The sequence below is a fragment of the Macrobrachium rosenbergii genome, chromosome 37 (assembly GCF_040412425.1).
Source record: "Macrobrachium rosenbergii isolate ZJJX-2024 chromosome 37, ASM4041242v1, whole genome shotgun sequence".
NCBI classification, from domain to species: Eukaryota; Metazoa; Arthropoda; class Malacostraca; order Decapoda; family Palaemonidae; genus Macrobrachium; species Macrobrachium rosenbergii.
The window spans coordinates 17,503,831-17,520,675 of record NC_089777.1 but is presented as its reverse complement, the minus strand read 5'-3'; the positions used below and the strand labels follow the sequence as shown (position 1 = coordinate 17,520,675).

The following is a 16,845-nucleotide window of genomic DNA, read 5'->3' as shown; positions in this document are numbered from 1 at the left end:
CGACCGAAAGATAGGTCTGTTTTCGGTGACCTTGATTATACGATGTACACAAAACCCGATTCTTCGGCGCATTTTTTATTTGTTTTATCAAGGGAGCGTTCAGATATTTACTTGTCAGGGAAAAAAGCGTCAGTATAGCATAAACCATATGAACAAGTTGAACGCAATGCTCTTGAACGCGGCGTAAACGTAATAAACCTCGAGAGACTCCTGCGTTCCACCGTCTTCCCCTTTCGGTTGTGGAACGCAGCTTTAAAAAAGGGTATTTTTAGAGGACCAAACCCGCCTTCGATTCTTTTTGAAAAGACAGATAATTAAAGGAAGACTTGAGGTCTTATAGGGTCCTATAAGAAAGATTAAAATGTATTTATGTATGTATGCATGTATGTATATATGTATGTATATGCAAATTACCTCATCATTAACCCGTTTTATACAATAGGACTGATCCCAGACATAAACAAAATAAGTCACTGCTAATTTGCTATTTCTGTTAGCAGTACACGCAGCTTCTGATCAGTATCGCCCGTTAAAGCTGTATTATCACAAAGTGGGTCAATTGGTAACGCCCTGGCCTCTCATTTGAGATTTGAGAGACCGGGGTTCGATCATATGTGAACCAGGAATTTATTCCTGTGAAACACGTGGTCGTTTGGTCATTAGTTCGGATATATATATATATATATATATATATATATATATATATATATATATATAGTATATGTATTATTTATATATATATTATATATATAGATATATAAATATAAATATATATATATATATATATATATATATATATATATATATATATATATATATATATATATCCTGCATAAGTGTGCATGTGTATACACAACAGACCGTCTACACACACACACACACACACAGAGCCCCAACTTCTTTATTTATTCGAAAGTCGCGGCACTGTGTCTCATTTTAAGCTGACCTGCCCACCTGAGTGTCACCTGCGGAGGGAATAAGTTTTTGGGTCCTATCTAAGCGGAAGCGAAGGCACCCGGGCTTCTTTTGGGTTCTATGAATCTTATCAAGAAGAGAGACGTTTCCCGGGAGGGGGAGGCTTCCCGGAGAGAGAGAGAGAGAGAGAGAGAGAGAGAGAGAGAGAGAGAGAGAGAGAGAGAGACTTTGTTCCTGTTTCTGCTTAATGGATAGATACCAGTCATTCATTGTCTGTTTGTAGGATTCTCTCTCTCTCTCTCTCTCTCTCTCTCTCTCTCTCTCTCTCTCTCTCTCTCTCTCTCTCTTATATCTACGATGATGATTTTAATTTTATCTTCAATTAGAATCTGTGGAACGTGGAACGTAAGAACGTGAGAATTACCAACAATTTGCAAAGGTTTATGGTTTGTTTTCCTTCGAAGGAAAGAAAACGGAGGTCTTAGAATATGGGATTTTATGGGGAACTACGCTAAAAGGAACTAAGGTCTTCTTGCCTGTTGCTCTGATACTTTGGTTAAAAGAGAGCTTCTACGTACATTCTTTAGCCATTTTCTAATTTTATTTTTTGTTATATATTAAATTCCAGCAATTTTTCATTGTTTGGGATAGTTAGGGATACCAGATATACGCATCAGAGCGTTATATTTGGTGAGTTTATAGGGGTCTACGCTAAAAGGCTTGAGAGGTTTAGTTTTTGACTGAAAACCGAAGTATTTCTTACAATCTATTTGCAATTTTAGCTTTTAGGCTTTATAATTTGTTAGATTTTAACTCTTTTTATGTTGGGAAAGGATACCAAACTCAGATATAAGTTACATAAGCTATATTATCATGTGAGTTAGTAGATGTAGGCGTATATTAAAATACTTACATAGTAGATAGAGGTTAAGTTTTATAAGATTTGTTACCTTATAAGTTAGCTTACATAGACCTATATACAATACTTATATACGAAATATAGATTAAGCTACATAAGTTATATTATCCTATGAATTAGCTGATATAGGCCTATATACAATACCTAAAACTGAGATATAGGTTAAGCCATATAGACTATGTGATCCAATGAGGTAGCTGGCATAGGCCTATATACAATACCTAGACGAGAGATATTGGCTTAGGATGAATCCTAATATTGAAGCCCTACCTTACATTAATGAAAGGAATCCTTAGGCGTGAAATGAAGGATCTTTTTTCCTAAGGTTTCTTAGTAATCAAATATCCTCCTGTACCACAATATAAATATAATAATGATAATAATAATAATAATGATAATAATAATATTATTTTTTCATTATTTTATTATTGTTATTTTTATTTTAGTATTATAATTATTATTTTTTATTCTTGCTATTATCATATAATATAATAATAATAATAATATAATAATAATAATAATAATAATAATTATTATTATTATTATTATTATTATTATTATTATTATTATTATTATTATTATTATTATATATCAGCTTTGGCTACGAATTCGAACTCTAAATACAAACCAGAATGAATTTCTCTCTCTCTCTCTCTCTCTCTCTCTCTCTCTCTCTCTCTCTCTCTCTCTCTCTCTCTCTCTCTCTCTCTCCCCTTTTTCCTGTTCCAGGAAGTATTGTACTTAAGCTTCAATCACTCAGAACAATTTAATTCTAAAGAACATTTTCATGCAGAGAGAGAGAGAGAGAGAGAGAGAGAGAGAGAGAGAGAGAGAGAGAGAGAGAGAGAGAGAGAAGGGGAAGGAGCTGTAGACGATGAAGTCTCCCTCAAATGGGCTTCATGTTTACCCTGCGACCTGTGACCAATTATTCACCTTTGTGTATATATTTCTCTCTTGTATATCTAACATTCTTGGCAAGAAAGTGACAGGACGACTGAATCAAGGGAAGTGGGAATCGAGGCCACCGAAAATAGATCAATCTTTCGGTGGTCTCGGTATAATGCTGTATGAACCGCGGCCCATGAAACTTGAATCACGGTCCGGTGATGGCCTACCGTATATCGTTGCCAGACGCACGATTATGGCTAAATTTAACCTTAAATAAAATAAAATCTACTGAGGCTAGAGGGCTGCAATTTGGTATGTTTGATGATTGGAGGGTGGATGATCGACAGGCCAATTTTCAACCCTCTAGTCTCAGTAGTTTTTAAGATCTGAGGGCGGACAGAAAAAGTGCGGACAGAATAAAGTGCGGACGGACAGACAAAAGCCGGCGCAATAGTTTTCTTTTACAGAAAACTAAAAGGATTTAATTAAAAAAAAAAAAATTGGGCTGATTTGGGGAAGTTCTGACCAACTTCAGTTGAATGTGACCTTTGAACTTTGACCCTCAGTGTCATGTAGGTCCCATACAGGTCCCATACAGGTCCCATATACCAATTCCGGACTGGAATCACGAAAAATCCCATATAAGGTGCATATGGCCAATCACGCCCATCGTGATCTTTGATTCGCCCTCCTCCCACGCCCACGGCTATACTTTCTTTCCTTTCCCGTTGAGGGCATTCAGGATGGCACAGAAAAGGGCGCAGGGGAAGGTGGTGTCGTAGGGCGTGAGTGTACGCCCTTCAGAAAGGTCTCGCCTTCAGCCTATTAAGGTCGTAAATCACCCATTTCTTGCTTTCACTAACTCTCTCTCTCTCTCTCTCTCTCTCTCTCTCTCTCTCTCTCTCTCTCTCTAAAAGCAGGCCGTTTTGCATAAAGAAAAAGGGTCCTCGTCTTGTACAACTTTTCGCTCGTGGAGAATAAAGCACATTCATGCTGAAGGCTTTAGACATCTTAAAGGTGCTTTGTACTTAAACAATGCATCGTCGGCAGAGCATCAACTTATGTTCTCTCTCTCTCTCTCTCTCTCTCCGATATTTGGTGGTATACTGAACCAATAACCCACTCTCAGTTTTCTAGATTATTAAAATTATTGATATGTTTATTTCTCTGTGCTGAAATTGGTCTGTTCTCTCTCTCTCTCTCTCTCTCTCTCTCTCTCTCTCTCTCTCTCTCTCTCTCTCTCTCACACACACACACAAACACAAACATACAATCATTGTGATTCCAAGCATATGTATGTGCATGTTTATGTGGAGAGGAAGAAGAAGAAGAAGAAGAAGAAGAAGAAGAATAAGAAGAAGAAGAGAGAGAGAGAGAGAGAGAGAGAGAGAGAGAGAGAGAGAGAGAGAGAGAGAGAGAGAGAGAGATAAATTCATTAATTGAACAGAGAAGGGGGAGAGATGATTTTTCAGAATATGAGAGAAGAACAGAACATTAATATAATGAAAAATTAGGACCGTGCAAGGGGAGTTTTCCTTTATTAGTTTCCAGCATAATATTACCATTAAATTTCCTTTCTCTGTTAATGAAAAGTATGTATTTGTCAGTAGAGACAATATAGATGTGTGCGTGTATGTGTATGTATATGCATATATATATATATATGTGTGTGTGTGTGTGTATGTATGTATGTGTGTTTGTGTGTGTTGCAGAGAGAGAGAAAGAGAGAGAAAAGGGAAAAATGAAACTAAAATCTTCCATGCTGTGTTCACAGAGAGAGAGAGAGAGAGATAATGAAAAATAGAAAATATTTTCTTCCATGCTTTGTATAAAGACAAGGCGATTACTGCATATTTTCTGTCCACTGAGAGAGAGAGAGAGAGAGAGAGAGAGAGAGAGAGAGAGAGAGAGAGAGAGAGAGAGAGAGAGAGAGAAAAAGAGGAATACATTCTTCCATGCTCTGTATAAAGATATGAAAATTACAGTAAATGTTGAGTCCACTTGGGTGAGAGAGAGAGAGAGAGAGAGAGAGAGAGAGAGAGAGAGAGAGAGAGAGAGAGAGAGAGAGAGAGAGACTGACTGACATTACAGTACGCTCGTTCACGGTGATGACCGCTGGAAACGAAAGTGAATTGGACACGCTCTGTCTCTAGGACATTTTTTTTTATGTCCACTCCCTTGTAAGGTGACATCTGTGGCGTTAAGGAATTTTCGTTTTGCCTAAATATGGTCACGGGCTGGTTGGGTAACCTTTTGGCGTCGCGTGTGACAACAATTACTTCCACCGTGGGTAATTAGGTGTTGCTGATTGATCCACTGTGTGCTCTCGAGAGGGTGGGATTTGAAAATGGCCCTTTTGGGTTAAGCTATTGTTTTCGTGTTTATCTATTATTTTAACGTTTTATGTTTGTGTATTTTGTTATTTTAATCATTCCTTGTTCTTTTCCTGTGTTTATGTATATTTTTTATCGGTTTTATCCTTCTACCTTTGTTTTTATAACGATTTTTCTCCATCGTCCAGTGTAGTGTGATTGATACGTGTTGAAAATGGCCCTTTGCTTTCAGGTATTATTTTCATGTTTATTTATTATTTTTACGATTTATATTTTTGTATTTTATTCTTTTAATAATTCTTTATTGTTTTTATCTTATTTATGTAAAATTTTAAGCGGTTTTTATCCCTGTATCTTCGTTTTTACAACTATTTTAAATTGGTCAACTTGTCACGTGACTGATAAGTTCTAATATACCATAGTCAGCGTTACAATTTTGACATTTGATCGTTTTCTATGACATGCTAATTCCGTTTTCTTTACTTTCAGGTATGTTGTTATCGTACGCTAGCTTTCGTAAGGTGATTACGTAAGTATTATTGGTCCTTGTCAATTCTAAATCACAATTTACTTATATTATACTTATTATTATGTATATACTTAAGTATATTATCGTGTATGAATACATCCACTTATGTATAATATGTGTGTAAGTAAATATAACGCGGTTTACGTAAATATATTCAAGTATGAGTTCTTGTTTTCGAGACTTATTGACGATATAGGAGAGAGAGAGAGAGAGAGAGAGAGAGAGAGAGAGAGAGAGAGAGAGAGAGAGAGAGAGAGAGAGAGAGGTCTGAAGTGGCAAAGGAAATTGACAGTAATTATATACTGTTGCTTTTAACGTTGGAACTGGAATTTGATTCCAACTGGACTAGCGGTTATTTTGACTTGAAATTAAAATATTTTGTCAATTTATTTTTAATTTTTATTTAGAGACGTTTTTTCGTAACTTGGTTTCCTCATGTCGCGTTAAAAAGCAATTTCTTTGTTTATTTTTACTCTAAAGAATATTCACTTGTGGATATGAGTTTCATTACATGTCTGTTCTGATATTAATTTATTGTGAATATATATACAGTATATATGTATGTATGTATGTATATATTATTGCAATGTCCATTTTACAAAACACTTGCTTTCTTCTGTCCGGATTCTTCTTCTTCTTTCTTCTTCTTCTTCTTCTTCTTCTTCTTCTTATTATTATTATTATTATTATTATTATTATTATTATTATTATTATTATTATTATTATTATTATTATTATTACGAAACATCCTGTTTACTACCCCTGATTATGCCTTATCGTCCTTGAGGTCAGATCACATAAAAGAGGAAATAGCCGGTTGCTGAGGTTTCCTATGGCCCAGGGGTCAAGGTTATTGCCGAAAATAAAGCCCCTCCCCGCCCCCTTCCCCAAGTAGACCTTGTAAATGGTGAGGGTACCAAGGTGGACCTTCGTCATATAGGAATTTACGACGTGTCCGAGACCTGTTAGGATGCGTTTGGAGAGAGAGAGAGAGAGAGAGAGAGAGAGAGAGAGAGAGAGAGAGAGAGAGAGGTTGGTCTCAGTAACATATAGTTTTACTTTGATTCTTTTGTTTTACATAACCTTTGCCTTTTCATTTATTGAATGTGGTAATTCCAGCAGTAGATGTTTTCAGTGACTTTTAAAATTCTCTCTCTCTCTCTCTCTCTCTCTCTCTCTCTCTCTCTCTCTCTCTCTCTCTCTCTCTCTCAAAGCCCATCATCACCAAATTCTGTTCCCAAGTCACTTAAACAGAATCACAGGATGCAAAATCATTTAGAATTGCTGATAAATTGGTCGTTTCCGCTTTTTGTAAGTGAGATGTTTGTTAATAATAGCGACATTTCTTTCCTTTTGGTTGATGGGACGCCTTGAAATGTACAAAAAAAAAAAAATATCCAGGCAATTTTTAGTGTAAGGTTTAATATTACTCAGTGGCCTGTCCACACTAGGAAACATTGTTTGGAAACAAAGTTTACAAACTGTTTGCAAACTGTTTCCAAACAGTTTGCAAACTTTGTTTCCTAGTGTGGACAGGCCTTAAGAGTTTTATGTTGGCTACGACTAAAATGTGTTAAATAGTTTCTCTAGTGCATTTGTGATGGAATATTCTGATCTCTGAATGTCTCAGCAAGGAGCAAATTCATTCCTGCTCTCTGCCCTGAAATCTCCTCCTGAATTTCAGGTGTATCGGTTTTAATTTCCTTTCCCTCGTGTCTGCAAAAGTATAATACTGAGAAGAATGGTAGATATTGCAGTTTTCCCTGGCCTTACTACTGATTTTGCAGATACCGCAAATGGGACCCCCTAAATAAAGCACTGGAGAATCATTCTGCAATTGCAGTAACTTGTGTATTAGTGTTTCACTAGCCCAATAGGTGGCATATCTCAATTTCGAAAATTGTGCAGATACTGCAGTTTTACAATTTAGGGCACAATATAAGTCTGTTGACTCTGTCCTTATAGAGGTTTTCAGCTGAAGATTTCAAGAAAGAGAAAGAAATAAAGTTAGCAGGTTATAATTTTGTTCTGAGTCATTTTGAATTAATGTTATTTAGTGAATTCCAAAGATTCAGAAGAATAAAAGCTGTGATGATGCAAGATAAATTATCTGAAAGGAATAGTCGCTAAGTAATTTTTTCATGGAATTTATCAAAAGCGAATTTAGCATAAATGGCAATTTATTCTGCCTCATAAATTTCATTGCAAACAAGTCGCAATTCTTTTACTAAAAAACTCAATTTCAATTTTCTTCAGATACTTTGCTTTAGAAATTCTTATATGAATAATATTATTATTCATAATTATTTTACAGATGTTATTGTCCATCGTAATTCTTTTTGCAAATGTATCCTGTGGGAATATTTAAACATAACACAATTTTGTCCTACAATTCTGTTTGTTTTCTCAAGAATCAAAAGTGGCCTTGAGGTACAAACAGTCTTCCTGTATTTTCCTCGATAATGAGGTGGGTGAGGTTGCGTTGTATTTTTCATTATCACTCGTTTCGGCTTAAATACAATGACTTGTATACAGTGACGATACTCTTGAGACAATGCGACTGCGACAGTGTGCATGTTTTTTTTTTTAATATTTATTAATTTTGTGAAGTGACTTAGAAATTGGAGGAATTTTTGCGATTAAAGATATTATGAAATATATTTGGTTTTTCTTTTGTAAAATTGTTATTAGTTATACAGATATTTCGAATCATATCCATATATATATTCCTTTGTTGTTTATTCTTAATATATACATATTAGTATTAAGGATAGGTTTGTTTCTCTCTCTCTCTCTCTCTCATCCGCCAGTTATGTAATGGTTTGTTATTTATTCTTAAATAAGTATTATAGAAATGTATGTTCTCTCTCTCTCTCTCTCTCTCTCTCTCTCTCTCTCTCTCTCTCTCTCTCTCTCTCTCTCTCTCCATGATTTCCCTTGGGTTTACATTGCCCTAAAATGGTAGACTGCAGTATCTGCAAAAGTACAAAACTGAGAAGAATGGTAGATACTGCAGTTTTCCCTGGCCCTACTACTGATTTTGCAGATACCGCAGATGGGACCCCCTAAATAAAGCACTGGAGAATCATTCTGCAATTGCAGTAACTTGTGTATAAGTGTTTCACTAGCCCAATAGGTGGCATATCTCAATTTCGAAAATTGTGCAGATACTGCAGTTTTACAATTTAGGGCACAATATAAGTCTGTTGACTCTGTCCTTATAGAGGTTTTCAGCTGAAGATTTCAAGAAAGAGAAAGAAATAAAGTTAGCAGGTTATAATTTTGTTCTGAGTCATTTTGAATTAATGTTATTTAGTGAATTCAAAGATTCAGAAGAATAAAAGCTGTGATGATGCAAGATAAATTATCTGAAAGGAATAGTCGCTAAGTAATTTTTTCATGGAATTTATCAAAAGCGAATTTAGCATAAATGGCAATTTATTCTGCCTCATAAATTTCATTGCAAACAAGTCGCAATTCTTTTACTAAAAACTCAATTTCAATTTTCTTCAGGTACTTTGTTTAGAAATTTTATATGAATAATATTATTATTCATAATTATTTTACAGATGTTATTGTTCATCGTAAATTTTTTTTGCAAATGTATCCTGTGGGAATATTTAAACATAACACAATTTTGTCCTACAATTCTGTTTGTTTTCTCAAGAATTTGGCCTTGAGGTACAAACAGTCTTCCTGCATTTTCCTCGATAATGAGGCGGGTGAGGTTGCGTTGTATTTTTCATTATAACTCGTTTCGGCTTAAATACAATGACTTGTATACAGTGACGATACTCTTGAGACAGTGCGACTGCGACAGTGTGCATGTTTTTTTTTTATTTTATTAATTTTGTGAAGTGACTTAGAAATTGGAGGAATTTTTGCGATTAAAAATATTATGAAATATATTTGGTTTTTCTTTTGTAAAATTGTTATTAGTTATACAGATATTTCCGAATGGTCTCTCTCTCTCTCTCTCTCTCTCTCTCTCTCTCTCTCTCTCTCTCTCTCTCTCTCATATCCGCCACTTATATATTCCTTTGTTGTTTATTCTTAATATATACATATTAGTATTAAGGATAGGTTTGTTTCTCTCTCTCTCTCTCTCTCTCTCTCTCTCTCTCATCCGCCAGTTATGTAATGGTTTGTTATTTATTCTTAAATATTAGTATTATAGAAATGTATGTTTCTCTCTCTCTCTCTCTCTCTCTCTCTCTCTCTCTCTCTCTCTCTCTCTCTCTCTCTCTCTCGCCACTTATGTAATGGTTTGTCATTTACTTATTTTTACCAGCATTATAGAAATGTTTGTTACCTCTCTCTCTCTCTCTCTCTCTCTCTCTCTCTCTCTCTCTCTCTCTCTCTCAGACAAACCGTTAATTCAAGGAAGCTCAGGAGATAATGGTTTTCCTTCGAAATAAATAGATAACTCATTAACCCGGTACCCAACGAGCGAACGCCCTCCTAAAAAAAAAAATACCCCCTTACCTTTTTATTTCAATTCTTCTTCTTCTTCTTCTTCTTCTTCTTCTTCTTCTTCTTCTTCTTCTTCTTCTTCTTCTTCTTCTTCTTCTTCTTAATGAAGCTGCGAGAGAATGACAGGCGAAGAACAGGGGTGATAAAAATTCGGATAAGAGGTAAGGGAGAGGGACCTGTTATTTTTGTCTGCTTTTTTTATTTTTTATTTTTATTTTTATTTTATTTTTTCAGTCTTGGAGGTTAGTAAAGGAACTGTTTTTCCATTGCACCGTGTGTTTAATAATTGTTTATCCAATTCATGTTTATTTTATTATACAAGTACTGAAATCTATCATGGGCTGATACAAAGTTGTGCCAGCTAGAACAGATTTTTGGAGGTTAGTAAAGGAATTGTTTTTCCATTGTACGATTCCTGTATCTGTGTCCTGTAACCTGTAACCAGATTATCTGTCTTACGGGAATATATTAAAAAAATACCAAGATACAGGTACAATATCTGTACCTGCATTCTGAAACCTGTATATGCTTAAACTTGATACCTATATATAGCGCAGTCTTGAAAGATGGTGACCTCACCTTCCGTATTATGAGCAGTGACGTCATCCTAATTAAGGATTCGTTATAGTCACTCCTAATTTAACAAGACAGGAGGGGGGGGTGGGTGGGGGTAATTTTGCGACGGCACAATCCCTCAGCAGGATGGGGCTGGTCCAGTAGGATTGTTGGATGGGGGAGGTGGTGGTAGGGTGGAGGAGTTGGGTGTAGGATGGGTTTGGGATGGGGAATGGGTGGGGGTCCTGCAAGATGGTAGGATGAGGAGTTGGCTGTAGGATAGGTTGGCTGGTAGTAGGATGGGTTGGGGTTCCTACAGGATGGTAGGATGGTTGAGGTTGGTGTAGGATGGAGGAAGTTGGTGTAGGATCGGTTTTGGGGGGAGAAGGGGTGTCCTGTGGGATGGTATGATGAGGGAATTAGCTGTAGGATAGGGTGGCTGGTAGTAGGATGAGTTGGCAAACGGCTAGGGGGGTCATTCAGGATGGTAGGATGGGGGAATTGCTTGTAGGATAGGGTGGCTGGTAGTAGGATAGGTTGTGGAAAGGGGAAGGGGAACCTGCAGGATGGTAGGATGGCGGAGTTGGCTGTAGGATGGAGGAGTTGGGTGTAGGATGGGTTTGGTGGGGAGAGGAGTTAAACTGCAGGATGGTAGGATGGGGGAATTGCTTGTAGGATAGGGTGGCAGGTAGTAGGATGGGTTGGGGAAAGGGGAGGGGGTTGTCCTGCAGGATGGTAGGGTGGCGGAGGTTGGTGTAGGATGGAGGAATCGGGTGTAGGATGGGTTTGGGGGGAGGGGTTAAACTGAAGGAAGTCCTTGTGTCTGTTAGTTGCCCGAGGCACAACGTTTTCCGGAGGTCGGGAGGTATTCAAACCAGGGTGGAAAAAGAGAGAGAGAGAGAGAGAGAGAGAGAGAGAGAGAGAGAGAGAAGGTGGGGGTTCCTTCAAGGTGGTGCTGGGTAGACTACGTACGCTGAACACCTGTTGATTCAAATTCATTCATTAGGAACAGGTGGTCGAGGTATACCTGTATGAAAAATTGGAGTGGTAATATGGCTGCCATGTCGTTATGTCTGGTGGTTCCTTCTGGTTTTCGTTACAGTCCTCTCTCTCTCTCTCTCTCTCTCTCTCTCTCTCTCTCTCGAGTATTATAGTCGGAAGTTATATTGGGTTCTCTCATTTATCGTTATTAGTCTCACGGCCCTTAGTCTACAAAGAGACCAAGTGTTTATTGCAGCTTGAAATTTTAGGAGACTTGTTACTTGAACACTTGAGTTCAAATTTCATAAGTCGAATAATGTCGGCCTTCATATTCGAATATTTCTAAAAAATAATTTTAAATGACGAGTCTTTTGAAACAGTTAAAACATTATTTTTTTTTATTCAGGACGTTGTTTTAAAGAGTGCGGTTTCCCGTTGTGGTTTAAGATATGTATGTATATATGTATGTATATATATATATATATATATATATATATATATATATATATATATATATATATATATACATATTATGTATATATACATTATTCGGCATTTAGAATTTTTATTTTGTCTGCATTAAAAAAATCTTCGTAAGTTCAAAAACCCAAAAATAAAAAATATCTAGAAAAAAAAATATGTATATATATACAGAGAGAGAGAGAGAGAGAGAGAGAGAGAGAGAGAGAGAGAGAGAGAATACAAACACACACATGTCGTGTAAGATCCATCAACTTGAGACCACAGATAACTCAAAATGCAAAAAAAGTTTGCCAAGGCGAAGGTTCCCAACCGCAATCAACGCTTCCAGATGCATTGATTTCTCTGGAGTTCAACTTGTAAGTCTTCAGAAAACTTTCGCATAGAAAACGGAAACCGGTTAGTGAGTGAGTCACGTGGTACACACACCAAGCGGCAGGAAATTGTGTGAACCTTCAATTCTTGGTCAGCTGTCATGAGAGTTTTATATCTTTTTAATAGTGTGGTCCTGGTTTTTGCAAATTTATTTATTTATCTTTTTATTCTCTTCACTTTTATAAGGTTTAAAAATTCATATGAACTGTTGTGTGCCTTTATATATATATATATATATATATATATATATATATATATATATATAATATATATATATATATATATATATATATATATATATATATTATGCAACGTCATGAAATCAAAACAGAATTGGACTGACTCCTTTATCCCAGCTATAAGCCATATACATTAGATGAGATTTTTACATATACATACCTTTACAAAAGACTTTACGGAGATTATTGCACAAATATTCATACCTTTTAAAAATATAAAGTATAATATTACTCCATTTGCCTTTTATCAAGAATCATCTTTATTACCTCATTACACAAGTTTGCTGGGAATCCCCCACAAACTTTCTTTCGCCAATATCAAACGAAAATGTTTAACCAGGTCCGGAAATCACCTCCCCAGATATCTGGGGGACTTCCAACAACGCCAAATGATGGTTCCTCCTCCCAGTTTGCTTTGCCTAATCTGAGCTCCGACTTATTATTGGAGCGAGGATTATGATGAATGGATTGTTTACACAGGCGATTCGGGCTCTCTCTCTCTCTCTCTCTCTCTCTCTCTCTCTCTCTCTCTCTCTCTCTCTCTCTCTCTCTTAGAATTCGTTAAATTGCATGAATTAAATGGTTCGTGTATAGAAATGTACTGGACAAGATTTTCTCTCTCTCTCTCTCTCTCTCTCTCTCTCTCTCTCTCTCTCTCTCTCTCTCTCTCTCTCTCTCTCTTTATGAAAATTAATAAATTGAATATATTGAAGGGTTCGCATCAAGAAATGCTTATTCAGCCTTTCGGTAAACTCACGAATAGAAAGAGAGAGAGAGAGAGAGAGAGAGAGAGAGAGAGAGAGAGAGAGAGAGAGAGAGAGACTTTCCTCGATAACTGTTTATCCAGCCTTTTGATAAACTCACGTAAACCGAGAAAGAAAGAGAGAGAGAGAGAGAGAGAGAGAGAGAGAGAAAGCACGAACAATAGAGACGCCAATAGGCTTTCAACCCAAAAGATATCGGAGATTCTTGACAAAATTCCGCCGGCCATATTTGTTATTACTACTTACCCTCTTCAGGAAAGTCTTCCTTTTGTTCGAGAATGATAAGGCTTTTACGGATCACTGGGTGAATGGATCCGGATCCTCGCGCCCCAGGAGAGGAACGGTTTTACGGATCACGCGGTTGCGAAAGCTTTTTTTCGGATGCTTTGGCTGGAACCGTTAATTTTTTGTAAAGGATTTCGAGTATGGATCTGTATTTTATTTTGTTTATAAAGATGAGGAGTTTATGGATTACGTGGATGGATTCTTTTTTATGGATCACGTGGCTGGAAGATTTTATGGACCATGAGGCCGCAGCATTTTATCGATCGTTTATCTGGAAGATTTTACGGATTGCGAGGTTGGGTCCATTTTTTATGGATCACGTGGCTGGAAGATTTTATGGATCACAAAGCTGTATCCATTTTTATGGATCACTTGGCTGGAAGATTGTATGGATTATGTTGTTGGATCCTTATGAGTGTGTTCGAGAAAGAATGACTTTTATGGATCATACGGCGAGAAAACTTCATGGATCACGAGAATGGATCCTGCTCACGATTCACGTGGCTGGATCCTTCTTATGGATAACGTAGCTGGAAGATTTTGTGGATCACGTTGTCGGATCCTTTTTATGGATCACGTAGCTGGATACTTTTGCATGCGTCCCAGAAAGAAGGATATTTACGGACCACGTGGCTGGAACCTTGGATTATCCACTTAGTACCTTTGGTGTTAACTAACCACGTGCTTTGAACAATTCACGTAACACCGTAATATATTCAACGTGAATTTATCAGTATTATTTACTTTAGTTTGTAAGTGAAAGATTTAAGTTTGTAAGTTAAATGTAAGTAATTTTGTAACATATTGATAAGTACTTTTTTCTTAAACGAATAGATAAGGATAAAATTCCATTGTTTGAAGAGGGACCTCTATCATGAACCTCCAGTAGGAACCATTACGTTGCCGAAATATTTACGACTCTTGTCGTAATCCCTTAGAACATTAAATTATGACACATGTCGTAATCTCTAGAACATTATTAAATCTCTCCTCGTAAATCCAGGATTAACGTTGACAGCTGATTAATGCGACAAACAGACGCTCGTCTATCAAGCATTAGTGCTTCTGTGTACCCACAATCCATCTTAATATTGTATAAAAACAATTTATTGTAAACAAACGAACTTTGCTCAATTTAGCAACGATAAGCGATAAGGGCTAAAGGTACATGTTGATAAAAGTTCGTTTCGGCGATTGCCTGTCCCCCCCCCCGGGAAGGTGCAGGTGGCCCGGGGGGTTATTGGGAAGTAGAGTAGGGTTAGCCAGATAAGAATTATTAATAAGACCTTGCTGCGAGTGAGCGACAACGGACGACAAATCATGAATCTTATGGACACAAGTTTTGGAGAAGCAGAAGTGAGCGAGTTAGCAAGTGAGCGAAGTCAGCTGTCTGCCTGTAGGGGAACGTGGGTACCTCAGTGTTGTTGCTGACGGGAGAGGATTAGGGTCTTCGTATTGTGGGTCTGCTGATATTTTCGGTTGCTACGAATGTCGTGATTAAATATTACTTATCAGATATGCGTCTCTGATTGTGAAAGATAGTGACATAGATTATGAAAACCATATACTTATTGCTCATTTATGGTGCTGCAATGTTCGTGTAATGGTAAATATTACTACCGGAAAATTAAACTATGAATTTCAGTGAAACAAAATATTGAAACCATATTTTATAACCTGTGAAAGCATTTGGGTAAAAGTAATATCTTGAAAAGTATAAGCAATTTTTATAAGTGTTATGTGTACAGTGGTAATTTTGACCCAGGATTCCTTTTATCAAGAAAAGCGCCAAAAAAGGTCAATTATTTAACTAGGTATTGTGTGATTATCATATTAATGAAGAAAACCCTATCAGTTTCGTGTTAAGTTAATAAGGAAGTGTTAAGTATTGTTACTCATTTACTTATAATTGTTCCTGATGATAAATTAACGAGGTATTTTGGATAACTCTTTTATTATAAATTATCAACAGTAATTATATTTAACTGGTAAATAACAAACAGTAGGTAAAAATTATATAATATGACAATAGTTATCTTTTATTTTTATATTTACTTATATAACTGGATGGGAAGACAGTGCACAAACTCCCAGCCTGCCCCTCTCTCTCTCTCTCTCTCTCTCTCTCTCTCTCTCTCTCTCTCTCATCCACCACTTATAGATTGGTTATATATTCTAAATTTTACCGGCATTACAGAAATGTTCGTTACCTCTCTCTCTCTCTCTCTCTCTCTCTCTCTCTCTCTCTCTCTCTCTCTCTCTCTCTCTCTCTCATCCACCACTTGTAAAATGGTTATACATTCTAAATTTTACCAGCATTACAGAAATGTTCGTTATCTCTCTCTCTCTCTCTCTCTCTCTCTCATCCACCACTTATAGATTGGTTATATATTCTAAATTTTACCAGCATTACGAAAATGTTCGTTACCCTCTCTCTCTCTCTCTCTCTCTCTCTCTCTCTCTCTCTCTCTCTCTCTCTCTCTCACACAGGTAATCCGTATAGCTGACGCCATAGATTGGTGTTATCGCTGATTACAACCAACAGCCTTATAAAACATTGTGGTTTTATCAGTCTTTGAATGTTATCAGGTTGTTGATAACAGATAAACTGCTTCCCATATATTTACCGACACGTATGAATATATGAATATATTTATCGTTTGATGTTAAAGGAGAATGTCTTTATTTTTAATGTTTTTTCAAAGCAAGATTAATTGTATGCAGAGATGTTTTTCATTCTCTCTCTCTCTCTCTCTCTCTCTCTCTCTCTCTCTCTCTCTCTCTCTCTCTCTCTCTCTCTCTCTCTCTCTTTATTGGCTCGAAGTCGATGACTCTTGTTGTTTTGACGCCAGTTTAACATACAGCTAAACAAACAATCAGTCTCTCTCTCTCTCTCTCTCTCTCTCTCTCTCTCTCTCTCTCTCTCTCTCTCTCTCCTTTGTCTTCATCCTTAGATTTTATTCTTGAAACTCTCAGAGAACATGACAGCCGTTCAACATAGGGCGCAAAAAAAAAAAAAAAATTGCCAAACTGAGCACCTCTTTGTTTTGGCAAAAGTCACAAATGAGACGTTGATAATATCTCTCTCTCTCTCTCTCTCTCTCTCTCT

The 16,845-nt window shown here is 36.7% G+C and overlaps 1 protein-coding gene and 1 long non-coding RNA gene across 4 annotated transcripts in view; both read left to right on the top strand.

The window, feature by feature from the left end:
* LOC136825365 (uncharacterized) overlaps nucleotides 1–16,845 on the top strand; it is a 505,160-nt gene that overhangs the window by 193,775 nt on the left and 294,540 nt on the right. The window lies entirely within an intron of this gene.
* LOC136825367 (uncharacterized) overlaps nucleotides 15,154–16,845 on the top strand; it is a 40,361-nt gene continuing 38,669 nt past the window's right edge. Inside the window, exon 1 of the long non-coding RNA XR_010849311.1 lies at nucleotides 15,154–15,197. This is a non-coding gene — a long non-coding RNA (uncharacterized lncRNA). The remainder of the gene's footprint in view (nucleotides 15,198–16,845) is intronic.